Source organism: Cyprinus carpio, unplaced genomic scaffold (genome assembly GCF_018340385.1).
Source record: "Cyprinus carpio isolate SPL01 unplaced genomic scaffold, ASM1834038v1 S000006646, whole genome shotgun sequence".
Classification (NCBI taxonomy): Eukaryota; Metazoa; Chordata; class Actinopteri; order Cypriniformes; family Cyprinidae; genus Cyprinus; species Cyprinus carpio.
In genome coordinates, this window is record NW_024879272.1 from 327,162 (window position 1) to 342,433 (window position 15,272).

At 40.1% G+C, this 15,272-nt stretch overlaps 1 long non-coding RNA gene across 1 annotated transcript; it reads right to left on the reverse strand.

The window, feature by feature from the left end:
- Positions 1–6,873: 6,873 nt before the first annotated feature.
- LOC122144347 lies at positions 6,874–11,124 on the reverse strand. Its single transcript, XR_006159667.1, has 2 exons — positions 9,102–11,124; positions 6,874–8,525 (listed from the first exon to the last, which is right to left on the reverse strand). It is a non-coding gene; the product is annotated as an uncharacterized LOC122144347 (long non-coding RNA).
- Between the last annotated feature and the right edge of the window lie 4,148 nt (positions 11,125–15,272).

Sequence of the window (15,272 nt, forward strand, 5' to 3'; positions counted from 1 at the left end):
GTGTGTTGCTTAGTCCAGGTGTGCAATCATATGATCTTTTGAGGCAAAGTCATATGACTTTTAGTTGCACATTGGTGTTTTTGTTGTTTACACAGAGACGACAGCAGGGCCGCTTTCAAAAACCTGCACTTTAAAACCCGTTTTCAAAAGTTTGCATTTTCAGGCTAACAAAATGGCATTGTTGTTTTCAGTTTTTAGTTGATAATGGTGTTGTGTAAACACAACCTATTGTTTTTTTGTTTTTTTCCTATTGTTGTCATACTTGCTGAATGTAATGCCTGAAAAGTATTTTTACCAATAGCATGCAGACATTGTGTGTAATCGACCAATCATGGAGTGTAATAAGGTGTGATCTACAGAGAACAGTCAAAGTGATGCAGAGACACTGTATGAGGACAGTAGAGAGTCAGTCAATAGGAAAACAAAGCCAGTGTGTTTGACTGCGTGCTGTGAAGCGTCGAGCAATAACAGCAATGCATGTCACTGTCTGTGGCTTCCTGTTAAAGCATCGCTCATTGACTGAGTTCTGGCAGTCGCTCTGATGAAGTCTTGTGAGTCTTCTGTCCATTGAATCATGCAGATAATGGCCAGGTTGGCGGTCGGCAGATAAACAAGGCGCTCGCTGTCCGTATATTTGTAGCTCTGCTTCAGGAGCCCAAACTACAATGACATTTGAGAAAATCCATAAGCATCACTGGTCTTTGGAGAGATGAACACACGGGACAGAAGAGACAATTAGCAGTGTTTCTGTAGTGTGTTGGGGGGGGGTTCAGCTTTTGTGTCTCTGAAACCCCCCCGACGCTACTCCAGCACCTGAGAGACACACAGAACAGCCAAAGCGTCATTACACAGAAAATGGCCCAAAGAGCCACAGAAGATCTGTTTCTGCAGTGATACGAGTGACTGGGACTCATCTGACCCACAACAACAGCCACATATAGAGCTCGTTTAAAGGAGCAGCAGCCACAATATGAATAATCAATCATATTCTTCTGCATAACGTCCAGTACATCCACACCAGGGATCAAATATTTGGAATCACTTTTTAGCATTTTTAATGTTTTTGAAAGAAGTCTCTTCTGCTCATCAAGGCATTTATTTGATTTAAAAAAAAAAATAAAAAAATATATTACCATTTAAAATGTTTCAGTGTCATTTATTATCATTCTAATATGCTGATTTGCTGCTCAAGAAACATTTCTGATTATCACCAATGTTGAGAACAGTTGTGCTGAACAATTTTTTCGTGGAAATCGTTATACATTACCATTCAAAAGTTTTGGGTAAATTACATTTTAAAAAGAAATTAATACTTTTATACATCAAGAACACATTAAATTGATCAAAAGTAACAGTAAAGACATTTATAATGTTACAAAAGCTTTCTATTTCAAATAAATGCCTTTCTTTTGAGCTTTCTATTCATCTGTGAATCCTGAAAAATAAAATGTAACAATTTCCACAAAAATATTGTTCATACAACAACTGTTTTCAACACTGATAATAATCAGAAATGTTTCTTGAGCAGCAAATCATCATATTAGAATGATTTCTGAAGATCATGTGACACTGAAGACTGCAGTAATGATGCTGAAAATACAGCTGCGCATCACAGAAATAAATTACACTTTAACAGAGATTCACACAGAAAACAGTTGTTTTAAATTCTAATAATATTTCAAATTTGTTACTGTATTTTTGGTCAAATAAATACCAAGAAGAGACTTGGAGCAGAAGAGACTTCTTTCAAAAACAAATAAAAAATGTAATTATTCCAAACTTTTAAATGGTAGTGTGTAGCTTCCCTAAATGTATGTAAACATTTGGAAATATTTAGCATAATATTTTTTATGACAGACTGATGAGTCTATGCTTTCATCTGTTTATGTGTGTGTGTGTGTGTGTGTGTGTGTGTGCAGGAGGTTTTTTCTGACTCTATCTGGTGTATTTGTAGAGTAACGTCAGTAATCTCCAGCTCATCTCCAGGATTGTTTGGTTTGATGATCTGCTCTCGTTGGATCGGATGCTGAAACTTTTGGATGCCGAGATGCAGTTAAACTTTACATAACCCAAGACTGCGGAGGGGTTATTCTGTGCATGTAGTACAATATCAACACCTACACAGCGAACGCAACAGCCACTAAAATACTGCGCCATCTGTGTCTCAATCGAAGCGTGGGCACCAACACGCTCCGTCATACACACTAATACACAACACACTGCTTAATATAGAAGCTGCTGATGCAAACGCCAGTGACGGCAGGCTGAAGAGGTCAGAATCAAACTCGGAGAGCCCAGCGAATGTCTGGTCAGTCTGACTGCAGATGTCTGTTTCTCTACAGTGTCTTAAGAAGGTGTTTTGTGTCCATCTTTAGGTGTTTTGTGTGAGGAACAGACATGCATCTGAGTCATTGTTGCCCATTTGTGGCGTATCGTCGGAAGATGCATCTCTATCAGTTAAAATGGTACATTCACCTGATACGCAAAAATAAAATAAATGTAAAGAAACCAAGGGTCTTACTCTTATAGATGGATGTTTTCTACTGATTTAGAATCTGTTTATTTAGATACACTGTCACTCAAAAGTTTTGAATATTTCAGATTTGTAATATTTCTGAAAGAAGTCTCTGCTTATTTGATCACAAACACATAAAAAATTGTGAACTATTATTACAATTTCAAATAGCTGTTATCTACGTGAATGTCTGTTAAAATCTGTGGTCAAAGCTGAATTTTCAGCATCATGACTCCAGCCAGTTATTTTGTAAAAATTACTTACAAACTTTGGAATGGTAATGTATCACATTTTCCTTAAAAATATGAAACAGCTCAACAATTTTCATCACAAGAATAAACTACATATAAAAAGGATCCAGTAAGAAGAATTAAATTTATTTTTATAAACTTTATCATATAAATCCAAAAAGCCATTTGACAGCTGTAATTGATGTCAGTGCACGAATGAAACACAGACACAATCCAGTGAAAGACAGCCGAATCCATCAGAAGATGAGACACTTACAGCGAAAAACGGCCAATTAACACCCACAAACCCTGCAGACACCGGTTTCAGGACAGACCCGAACTGTCCCTAACCCTAACTGTCCCTAACCCTAACACCTAAACCTACCCACGGGAACCATACTACACCTAAAACCTACCCATTCTACCCCTGGTAGTTTGAAACCTATATACTCCAACCCTATCTATTTACATCAATTATATTATAAATAATGAATTTAACAGCATATCAATCATTTATCAATTATCCTTACTGACAGAATTTTAGGCCACTTAGCAGTATAAGAAGGACAGAACACTTAAAAAAGCTGAACATTATCAGCATAAGAAGGACATCACATATCAATGGTGCGTACGGACAGATTTGTGGTGGATCTCATTCGTTCCTAACCCTAATCTACCGCAGCAGACTTGAGCCGGACGCTCATTTGTCCTTCTTTTAAGATTGCTATTTTATACTTTATACAATGGTGTATAATAAATGAATCAATCAACCAATAAATAAATAAATAAATGTTAATGTTACTGTATGTTCAAGTTAATATTATGTGACACACATTAGACAGAATATGTAGAGTATGGACTGTTTTGCTCTATTTCTCCAATCACTGCATCCCTGATCATTACAGTGGTGCTTCATTCCTGAATCATTCAGCAGTTTTGAACAAACTGAATGAGTCAGTGTTTTAATAAACTATTCATACACTCAAACCTGCATATTAGCATACTACCATTTACCATATCTTTTTACACAGCGGTGAAATTTCACTTAATATCCAGTGATATCGTTGACTTCATTGCACAGATACTATTTAAACTGAACTGAGCTGGATGATGTCATCACTGAATTCAACAATTAACTACCTTTAACTAAAAATTATGTGTTTACTGTTCTCCTTCTGCATTATTACACACTATTTTCGTATTTAATACTGTAAAGCTGCTTTGACAGAATCTGTATTGTTAAAAGCGCTATATAAATAAAGGTGACTTGACTTCACTTGAAATCAGTCACTTGATTAATTCCTGTATGAAATAGTCAATTTCAACGAATTAGTTGAATCAGCAAATCAGAATCAGTTCTAGTTTCACATTTAGAGTTTGATTTCTTAGTTTCAATCTCATAGCATTATAAATGCAATTGTAACTGCTGTGTAAGCAGTGCAAAGATGGATTCTGTTCAAATCAATCAAATCAAACATGAACCATTTAAACAGCACTTCAGATGCAGCTTCTGTGCCACTTCTGCAGTGCAAAGATGGATTTTGTTGATATCAATTTAATTTGACTGGTATCAGTCCTATAATGTCTTATTATTTCAATTGCATTTAAGTAGAATTAAGAATTTACATGAAAGTTGATACATTTTTTTTTTTAACAACGGTTAGTAAATTTGTCCTTATAAAGGTAAAAAATGCACATTGAAAACAATCCAAGGGGTTAAATATCACTTCTTAATGCAAATATTAATTTCTGTCTGTGGTTAAGGATTTATTTTTATTTTTTTCTACAGTGCACAGGTCCTGCATATTATCTCACCCAACGCCTACCTAGTGCTCTTAATGGGCAACACAGCCTCAGCTCTTAATGGCCGTCAGCCTTACCGTACACATTCACATCTGCTTCGACTGCAGGGATCACTGCTGTGATATAGAGATCTCTGGTGATTAGAGGTCAAAGGTCGCTCTTCAACAACTCCTGTCATGTCTGGAAGAAACAGGAAACACTGAGCTGAGGATGAGGGAAAATGACAGAAACCTGAGCAGATTCAGATGTCTGGTCTGTATAATGCATCTGCAGTAATTAACACACGCGCCCTCGTCTCTGACAGGACACTCAGCTCTGTTTCATTCTGGAGTACAGAACTGTTTGTTCAAATAATAAAGCAAGAAAATTCTTTAATTACAGCAGGCATGATGGCAGCACTGCCTGAGCAAATAAAGACACTGCTTGCATTTATATCAGCAAATACTGCAGAGTCTAGGATCGGATCATTAATGCAGTGATTAATACGTTTCTGGCATCTCACGTGTTTGAATGGCATTTTTGTCTTGTTTTCCTGTTCAAATATCTAAACACTATTAAATCAGGATACATTTAATGGAGAAGCAAAATGGCATAAAATGTTAAGTCTTCAAGCCTTTAAAGTCTTGAAAATGAAGTAAGTTTATGACTTAAGCAATAATAAATACCTGCCAATGGGTCAGAAAAATAATCTTGTTTTCACTTAAATCAAATTTTATTTTTCTGACACCAGTGGAAAATATTATTTTTTAATCATCCACCCCCCAAACCTCCAGAAAACAGGACTTAATATCAAAGCCACTGTTTCTAGTGTCTTGATTTAAGAATGTTCAGATATTTGTACAAAAATGCCTTTTTCTGATAGATTTTGATAGGTTGTAATGCCATGATGTACGCAGACCGAAATCAAATCTAAACAGGGTCCAACTGGTGTCAGTCACATTTATTTCTACAGCGCTTTATTCAGTACTGATTGATTCAAAGCAGCTTCATGGTAATAAACAGGAAAATAACAGTGTAATGTTGCAAAATTCATCAGTTAGGAAATTAATTTAATTTCAGCTGTAAAGCAGCTCTGCAGAAGAAAAAGAGTCATTATTCAGATCAATTCAGATTCAGTTTTGTTCTCATCTGTCAGCGCAGCTCAGTCAATAATATACAGACTATTAATTGTCTTTTAAACCAAAAAGAAAAAGGTGTGCAATTTTTTGGCCAGGCAGCATAGATTATGAAACACTTGCAGAAACCGATCTGGAAGCACTTCAATCAAGCACGGTGACAAGAGAACACTAGATCTGAACATGAGCGAACCGTGAACATGAACATCTGAACCGTGAGTGAAAGCACATGCGTGATCTGAGGAGTCGTTCATGTCTAGAGCTCAAACTCTATTTAAGACGTGCTGTAGTTTAACAGTGTTCAGGATTGTTCTAGTACTACTGCTGCGTGAAAAGTTTTGCTGAAACTATTTTGCTGAATATCAACTACATCCAGGTAATTGTTCCAATTCTGCTCCATTTTTAATGCATCACATATGATGTCTAATACTAGAATCAATGCTCAGTGTGGATTGGCTGAGCAGATGAAGTCTCAGCTAATCGTCAGTCTGTCGGACGCACCAGTAACGAAGCAAAATAATGCGGTTCATTCTCCACCGTGATGCTCAGAGACATTCATTATGGATGTATATATGGCTTTCCAGCAAACACACAGCAGAAAACTTTCATTATGTTCCAGTGATTCAGACCCGGAGCTCGTGTTACAAACCCGACCGCAGATATTGGACATTTCTGACATCGAGGGTTGACTTAATGACCAGGAGACGGACATATAGGAAGACACAATGGCGTGATGTGCGTTAATGAATAGCACAGCGTTCCGGTTCTGCTGATGCCACATGTCTCTCACGCGCCCGCCGGCTCTTATCAACGTGAGATGCTGACAGGATCCATCCCTCCATCCCAAAAAACCTGCTGCCAGAGAAATCGCTGTGTCGCAGCACCTGCCTTTTTGTCTATTCACGCTGTCCTCCTCCCTCAGCGCCGCACATCTCCAGCAGAAAGGAGCTGCTCAACTCTGTGTGAAACTTTCTGAGACGGATCCGCAGCACAATTACCACCAGATACCGAAGGCCCGATGTGCTCAGGGCGAACTTCTTATCACTCTTCCCTTAGAGGTAAAAAGAAGCAGGAAATGAGCCGTTTACTGTTAGCAAACATCTCGATGAATATGTCAATATGTGCTGTGCGCTTTCCTCTCAAAATAAGCACACAACAATATGAGAGTGGAGAGAAAACAGCAGTTAAGAAAGCATCATAGCAATTTGGATGGTTGCTGTAGTCATGTTATGTTTATTTATATAGCACTTTACATTAATAAACATGATAAATAGTGTCAGTGTAGCTTTTATTTAGAATTACACCTTGAGTTTCTACTGTAAAGCAGCTCTGCAGTGTGTTTGTGTTTTGAACTGACCTCTAGTGATGTGTGTTTTAGAGATGCCTCTTGGTGAAGCTTCGAATCATTTGTTTCAAACCTGTGATTCAGAGAGTGTATCAAACTGCCAAAGTCACGTGATTTCAGTAATAAAGGCTTCATTAAGTAATATCTTTTGAAATGTTATAAAATTTCAATGATATGCATTGAGGCATTAATTAACCAAGACCTCAATAAAACAAACAAAACAAGCGCTTTCAAGTGCATTGAAAAAAATTAATTCATTTAGCAAAGCAAAAAATTAAGTTGATTCAAAGCTTCAGAAAAAGGTTATGTTTTTACAGGTATCTGAACTCGATGGACTATGGAAGCTTGTTTCTGCCACAAGATAAAAAACCCCTCACAATTCAGACTTTTTTCTCAGGATAGTTTATATCCAGCAGTTCTCAGTTTGTGTCTCACAAGTATGTTTCTGCTACTTTTTTATTTCTTTTATTCTGTGGCTTCCATAATGAGCTGAACAGAAGACATGAACCGGAGAAAGCTTCCACATCAAAGAAGGCGGAGCCCCAGAGCCACGCCCACTTATTACATCAGCAGCACGGACCAATGGTAGTTCAGGGGTGTTTACCAGCCAGAGCGTTTCAAACTTGAAAATGAACTTTGTTTTTGGCCGGTTTTTAAATGAAAAGATGTCACACCAGTTTTTCATTCTTTGATTTCAGTTTGTGTCAAATAAGGTTTATATCAACTGCGCTTCATGTGAACCTGAGCTGAAACCCCTTCAAAAGATACTAATATGTACACTTTAGCTGCTAATATGTAGTCTAATATGTACATCTAGATGTGAATAAGGTACAAAGATGCACCTTCCAGCTTTCTTTTGAACCGTTCGTGATCATGTTATCTGATGGGTGACTCTTTCACAAACGCACGACTGTACAAAAGCAGGTCACCTTACTCTGCAAGACACCTTCTGAGTGTGAGCGCTGACGAGCCCTCAATAGACGACGCCTTATCTGCAGCTCCAGCACAAGAGATGGAACGCTGCCCTCTGTCCCGGATTACTCAAATCCAATACTCATTCTCCATGCCGCCCTCCTCTTCTCCGGCATCAGCGCCTTTCAAAAGGGAGCCATTCATGTCCCTAATGAGATTACGAGAGACGAGTGGAAACCAACATTTCCAGGGATTGTTGTTGGAGGGGTCTGTGGTTCTAACACCTGTCATTGGCATCGATCTGGAGCTCACTATATCTCAGAGGGCCGAGAGTCGCTGACCGCCATCGATCAGCCATTTGTATGCATGGAAACGTGCGAGGGCTGTTCTTTTAGTGAGGGTAAAATTGGTTTTGGACGTGTGTGGGTGTCGCTGTGTCATTAGGGGCTCGCTGCTGACTCTCCTGCCCACGCTCTGAGATCTCGTCCTGTGAAGAATGGCATAATCCTCCTGGGCCCAGTCAAAAATGGATGGATGGTGGGTGGATGGAGTAGTGAAATCCGTGGAGGAGGATGTAGAGACGTGCAGCTCGATGCGCAGCAGAACTTTGGGCCATCAAAGCGGTTGGTAATGGGTGAAGGAGGAGCAGGAACGCAGCGATGGGACGGAAATAGAAAACACGCATGTTAGCGTGAACAATTGTAAGCAACAACACAGAGATTGACTAGAAATACATAAAAGATGATATTCAGTAAGGTTATGGATTTACAGTAGCGGCCAAAATGAGTCGAACACTAGTATTATCAGCAGCTAAAAATGGTTTTAAGTCAGTTATTTCTATCTTTTGTAGTGTGTCAGTAGGAAATATCAGTTTACATTTACAAACATATGCCTTTTCCAAATGATGCCTTATTTGCATATTTAAATATAACGTTCCAGAAAACTTGGAACTCTGTTCACCTAAGGTATTTTACCTTAAATTAATAAACTTCTACAGATCACATTATTTGATGTATTTAGACTCGCTGTGGTATTTAACTTATTTGAAATTTTCATTTTACTCCTGTTGTTGTGAACAGGCTTTTAGTGTGACGCCTGTCCACCTGGGAAACACAGTAGTGTCAAGCATTAAACATGTCTATAAATACTGTACACGCAGCTCTTCACTGACGGTTAATTACCTGCTGAGATTCCCGAAGAGCAGCTGCTGTCATCTGGACGTCTCTCTTCAGCCCCGGTCACTTCACACACCGGTCCTCCATGCGTCCTTCACACAGCGCCAGCAGAGGTCTTTCAGATGGACCTTCATCCTTTCATGTGGATCTTTTCATCTTCCTCACGCTCTTTGAAGAACAAACCTCCTGCTTTCATGAGCAACTCGAAAAAAAACATAAACATGCAAACCATCAGACCGGCTTTCATGTGTTTGCTGTTGCTCCATCTCCACTTCACAATATATAAATATTGATAATATATTAAACATTCAAAAAATATATACTGAAATAGAAAAAAAACAAGCATTACTGTCTTTATATGATTTGCTTTTGCATCAATCTCCAATTTATTAATATATATGTGTCACAGTATGTGTGTCCAAGATAAACTCTCTCATGAAGATGAAGGAAAAACATGTCTTTTAATAAATCAACACAGGGTGAATCACAGGAGCAGCATTCACAACACTGGACGAGGGACAACTGAGCGGGCCAGAACTAAAGTTGTGCTAATGAGGGACAGACAGGTGAGGAGGGTCAGCTAATGAGGACACAGCTGAACTGACCAACACAATCAATCACTGGGAAACAGAACAGCAGGAATGAAAACCAGGTCACTCAAACTGTTTTGAAAACTCCTGCCAGGGAGAAGATTTTCAGAAACTCTGTTTGCAGTGTTATCATGTAGACAGCGAAACTGGAGATTTTGGCTCGTGACATTTGAGCATGTGCTGTTATCTCCTTCTACTGGAAACTTTTTCAGGCTTCTGATTGGCCAACGTGGCTTTAAGGTGGAGATTATATGTTACATATATATTATATCCCCACCTGTTGGCTTGGCCTGCTCTTTACAGTGCATCATAGCATGCGTTTGCACTTTCATGTGGACGGAAATTTTTTTAAAAACGGAAGGAAAAACTCAATTTATAAAAAAAAGTCAGTCAAAGTCAGAGAGGCTTTATTATCATTTCAGCTCTATACAGCTACGAAACAGCGTTTCTCCAGGACCATGGTGCTACACAAGACAACATTAACTACAAAACTCACATTGTACTTTGCAAAGGACTATACATAATTAAATTATCTTAAATAATCTAACATAATACTAAAACTGGAAGAAGAAGAAGAAGAAGTAAAAGTAAAAAAGTTGAACATAAAGCAAAGTACAGACTACATAAAGTGCGTCTGCATGTCTGAATGAAACATGAATGGGACATTACAATATATGTATATATACATATATAAACATATACATATTTTTATACATAGAACAGGTCACAATATTAATAGACAAGGCACAATATTGAGGTAGATTCATGCAAATGTCCGGACATGCAAAGTATGCAGTTGGGTTCCAAGTGTTTGTAATTCAAGTATTTATAGTAGGGGTGTACATGTGTGAGTGTAGTTGTCAGGTCAGTTCTCATGGAGTTGAGGAGTCTGATGACTCGAGGGAAGAAACTGTCACACTATCTGACCGTGAGGGCCCAAATGCTTCAGTACTTTCTTCTGGATGGCAGAAGGGTGAAGAGCTGGTGTGAGGGGTGTGTGGGGTCGCTAGTAATAGTGATGGCTTTCCGAACGCAGCAAGTGGTGTAAACGTCTGTGATAGAGGAGAGAGAGACTCTGATGATCTTTTCAGCTGTCCTCACGATCCGCTGCAGGGTCTTGCGATCTGTGATGGTGCAATTCCCAAACCAGGTAGTGATGCAGGTGCTCAGTCCCTCTGTAAAATGTGGTCGGTGGGAGGGGAGGGGAGATGTGCTTTCTTCAGTCTGCATAAAAAGTAAAGAGGCTGCTGAGCTTTCTTTGCTATGGAGCTGGTGTTGAGAGACCAGGTGAAGTTCTCAAGTCAGATGAACAACAATGAATTTGGTGCTCTTTGCGATCTCCAAAGAGGAGCCGTCGATGTTCAGTGGAGAGTGATTGGTATGTGATCTCCTAAAGTCAACAAACCATCTCTTTAGTTTTGTCCACGTTCAGGGACAGGTTGTTGACTTTACACCAATCCGCTCTCTGTACGCTGATTCGTCGCCTTTGCTTATAAGACCCACCACGGCCGACATCAGCAAACGGCCGTTTGAGCTGTGCATTGCAGCAGCAAAGTGAACAGCAGCAAGCACGCAGCCTTGGGGCGCTCCAGTGCTCAGTGGTGGTGCTGGAGAAGCTGTTTCCGATCCGGACTGTCTGAGGTCTCTCTGACAGGAAGTCCAGGATCCAGTAACAGAGGGAGTGGTTCAGTCCCAGCAGGCTCAGCTGTCAGGGTCTGAGGAATGATGTATTGAATGCTGAGCTGAATTCTATGAACTAGCATTCTGACATATGTGTCTTTTATCCAGGTGAGTGAGAGCTAGATGTAGGGAGGTTGTGATGGCATCATCTGTTGAGCGTCTTGGGCGGTACGCAAACTGTAGTGGGTCCAGTGTGGGGGGCAGCAGGTTCTTGATGTGCTTCGTGACAAGCCTCTCAAAGCACTTCATGATGGTAGGTGTGAGTGCAACGGGTCAGTAGTCATTGAGGCTGGACACTGTGGACTTCTTCGGCACAGGGACGATGGCGGTAGCCTTGAGACACGCCGGGACGATGGTGCTGTGCATGAATGTGTTAAAGATGTCAGTGAAGACATCAGCCAGCTGCTAACTCCTCTGAGCACTTTGCCCAGAATGTTGTCTGGTCCCACAGCTCTTCGTGGGTTAACTCTGCTCAGAGTCTACCCGTGTACGTGCGGACATGGCCTAAGAAGAACAGAACATAAAACATAACTGAAAAATAATTAAGATTTTTTTTTTAAAGTTATTTTTAAATATTATTTTATTATCCATATACGTGTGTGTGTGTGTGTGTGTGTGTGTAGTGTATTAAATGAAGTGTTTAAGAAAAAACATTTCATTTGCACTTATAAATGTACTTTGAATCGGAGCTTAAAGAAATAAAACCTGGAGCGCTATCGAAGTCCTCTTTCTAAATGAAGGCCGTGGCTCTGATGTTTACAGGTGTATATCTGAAGCAGGCTGGACGTTTGGAAGAGATCACGGAGGTCAGCCGCATCCTAACGCTGGTTATCAGAGCCGAGATACGACTGACCTCCACAGACTCACGGGTCATGACCCTCTCAACATGCTCTTGACACGCATGTGCACACAGTTACACTCCAACAACAAGAGTGAACCGCTCTTCAATGTTCAGCCGTTTGCAGAAGCGTTCTCATCTTGAGCTCAATCAGAAGCTGACTAGATCTGACAGCGAGGAGGGAGGGAAGAAAGCACGAGAAATCACACACTGCTTGCTTTCCAAGCTGCCGGTGTGAAGAAGTAGAAAGAAGCGCTCCTGAAAGAGGTGAGCGGCGCTCTGCGTGAGGAGGAGGACGTGTGGTGAGATGAACACCTCCGTCCGGCCGTCCAGCCAGAGAGAGCTTCAGGTCAACAGACTCTCAGTGGTGCAGCATGGGATACGAGTACAGCTGCTCCATCACATCACTGCTCCTCTTTGTGTAGTTTGAAGGAGGCAGGAGAGCCACAGAGATGATCAGAATGTAAAATAACATGCAGAGCTGGGTAGAAACTAATAACATGCAATCTGGATTATGTAATCAGATACTTTTTTATGGATTACATGATAACATACTATTTACACAATAGCAATAAATTATTCATTATTTAATGATTCTCCTCTTTTTCCATCTTTTAATGACCCTTTCTAAAATAGCCTACTACTTTTATACACTCAGAAAACCACAAAAAGACTGGATTTACAAAAATCATGTCAGGTTTTGTGTTTAGTGTTTCAGTGAGTTTATTTTGGTTATCACTCTGTAGCTTAACCATCTATTTCTGTCTTTAAGACGGCTTTTGTCTTTCAAACACATTAAACTGCACGAATTCATGACTGATCTTCTTTCAGCTAACATATTTACTTACAGTACCCCCAAGACTTTAAAATACGTTTTATTATGGTTCTCTGATGTTGTTTATGGTCACATGACATGCAGATAAACAAATAAAATATTTAATGTTTTATTTTGATTGATTTTATAATTACTTATTTTAATGTAACATTTTTATGATTTAATTAATTATTAGTTTTTCTTTAAACTTATAAACCCCTTGCAGTTCCCAAGTCTGGGAAACGGTGAATGTTTAATGCACTTTGTGTTGTTAATAACAATGAATCGAATACATTTTCTTAATCTTTGTATTTTCATATCAATATAGTATAAGATTATCCTATTTAAATCAGTCTGATTACATCAGCTAACTGTGTAACGTAATGGATTACTTTACTAACTACAATTTCTGTCATGTAATTTGGAATCAGTAACCGGCTCTGATAACATGATGAGGGAAGGTTTGAGTTTATCTTATTATTTAGGTTTTTTTTTTTTTTTTTTTAATATAAAAAAACACAAAAATCGCAAAAAAAACTACAAATTGCAATTTTAGCCAGAAAAATTGCAATTAGATTATTTCCCTGATCAGAGCTGCATGCGAGCAGTTGCTCAGAATTCAATACAATTTCTTGCCGTAATGCAACCATCTTCATACAGTATTTTTGAGAAAATGTGCATAATTTAATTTATTTAGTTATAACATTTTGTGCATGAAAAAACAGCCTGTTCTGCTTTCCTTTCAAAAACAGTAGGGAGAAATTAATAAGACAGCTGGCTCAGAACGACGAAACGTGAGGGCCGACGCACAGGTGACGAGCGCTGGATCTGACACTCGTGTGAAGTACAGAAGCGGCCCGGATCTCAGCGACCCATGCAGAAACACCGACACACACACAGCCTCGCTCTCCCGCGATCTGCCGCTTTGTGCTGCGAGAAGATAAACGACTCGGAGCTCTGCTGCGTGGGATGCGTTCCCCCAGGAAGCCGGAAACAATGCCAAGATGCTGCTGAAGGGTGGAGGAGTGAGGAGTGAGGGGAGCGGCGTAGGAGGCACGGATGCTGCATGTGTGGGGTGGGATACGGGAAGAGACTGAGAAAGACAAGATTTAATGGGATATGGTCTCTGAGCGGTTGAGAGGGTCCTGTAGAAGCACCGCCGTGCCATTTAGCTGCAGAGCTCCCTACAGACGTCCTCTAGGAATCAATGGCTGGCAAAGTGTCCAAATAAATGCTATGGTACGGGGCACGATGTGACGGTGCACTGGAGACCCGGGCCTGACCCCAGCCAGCAATCATTCCCGCTCGCAAGCCCTCGCACTCCCTGTGCTTCTCAGAAACATCCCAACTAATTGCTGGCTCTCTCTTCTGAAGCAGGATCGATAGCAGCGGCTGCGTCCGAGGCGAACGCCCACCGGGTCACGACTCACATTGGAAATGCCAACATTTACACCGGTGCAAGCCTCTCCAGGCCGTCCTCATCTCCAGCTCATGATTGTCTGAGTTCTCCAGACGCCGCAGCGCTTGTTTTCCTGCTGCAGATGTGGGAAGACTAACTCGATTTCTTCACAATCAAACTCAACACACCTGGCCAGTGCAAACCCTGCAGGATGCTTCACACTTAAAAATAAAGCGTACAGAAGGGGTTTTCTGCACTGACGCCATCGAAACGCCATTTTTGGCTCCTTTTAATGATGATATTAACCCTCATATTACTGTAAATGCCAGTTAATGTTATCGCATTGGACTAAAACTTCCTGACTTTGCTCATAAATTTAGATAGCTTTTGTACTTTTTTGGTGAGGCCTATGATCAATCAGCTCCAAATAGACTTGCAAAACCTGTGCTAACTGAAAGAAAACAAGTTGATAAAAAGATCTAATCCAAGATTTGGTGATAGTACAGCATAATGAGATTTACAAGTGTTTTTTAAAAGACTGGTTATATTTTGAGCACAAAAAGAATGTTGACATTGAAATAATCTGAAGAGCCGGTATAAGTGTGAAGCAGCTTTAGTGATTCGATGGATGTTGAAGGTTCTTCACAGAACGCTGGGTCGAGTGAGGACAACACTTCTGAACAGCTGAATCGAGCGGACACATCGTGTTCATGTTACTTGACTTTCTGTCAAATCTATCTTGTGACCCTAAAAATACCAGCACTGCACTGAATAGAGGTTTCATGGGTGCCGTCGAGTTGTTTGAGATCAGCGAGGGTCCATTAGCTCTCGTTGTCAACGATCGGCCCACGCTCGC